This window comes from Penaeus monodon, chromosome 4 (assembly GCF_015228065.2).
Source record: "Penaeus monodon isolate SGIC_2016 chromosome 4, NSTDA_Pmon_1, whole genome shotgun sequence".
In the NCBI taxonomy this organism is placed as follows: domain Eukaryota; kingdom Metazoa; phylum Arthropoda; class Malacostraca; order Decapoda; family Penaeidae; genus Penaeus; species Penaeus monodon.
The window spans coordinates 48,290,173-48,291,273 of NC_051389.1; positions in this window are offsets into that span (position 1 = coordinate 48,290,173).

Below are 1,101 nucleotides of genomic sequence, written 5' to 3' on the forward strand. Positions count from 1 at the left end.
GACTCACTACGCACTAGAAACTTCTTACATATATTCTATGCTTGAATCCATTTATTTACACATCCTGTTACCATGTCGTAGTAGGTGCAGCGAGTAAGATTTTTTAAATGATCGCAGAATTGCACCATAAGAACAGAAACGGGTTTTTCTAGTAATTTTATTTAGACCTTTCTCGTGACTTGATTACGAGGGCATAAGTATCTACTGTGTTAAGCAGTATATCAACGGCAAAAAAAGTTATCACCAATACACAAAAATAAGTGGCATAGCTTAAGAAACGTGCCAGGTGAAGTCAAATAAGATTACCTGATGACAGTACAGTTAGTTCTGAAATCTGTAATAACATATCTCAGTTTGAAGCGAGTCATCGTTCCAGATATCTAGATGTATGCTTCTTTCTACATATTGAAGAACTGTTTTATGTTTCCATGTATATTTTATGCGTAGTGTACTGCAGTATAAGGAAGAGGACCCTATCATTCTGTTTTATTAATGTTTTCTTTTGTATTTTCTAGGCATTTTGGCACATGATAACATAAATAAATTTCTACATATATTTTGTAACATGATACAGGGAGGAAAACTTGCCCTGCTGTAAAGGAAGTGTACATTACTGGTTTTACGTTATTCCCTGACAGTTAGTGTATAATTTTCACAATGTTTTTTTTTTTTTTTTTATTTTCTTTCAGGTCCCTTTGTGCCCATTGTGAAGCACAATTATAACCCTCGGAGTACATGTACCTCAGGCTGGGAAACCCGGTGTACAGGGTCGAGTAGTGCAGTTTCTATCGCTGTCGAATTTGTGCTGTTCAGATGTGATTTCTTACATGTTATGTAATTCGTTTTAAGCTTTGTTCTTTATGCGCCAGACCCTTTGAATTGACTCTCTTATACCCAATGAAAATAACAAGATAATTTACTAATATCAACTATATCTAGAAGGTTACCAGTGAAATATATTTTAGCGCAAAAATATAGCTTTACACTTTAAGAAATAAGATGGTTTTTCTCTTTTATCAAACAAAAATACTTTGTGGTTTTATGCAATATGTATGCAATACGCAGTATATAGTAAAGGCAAAGAAATCAGTTCACTTGTAA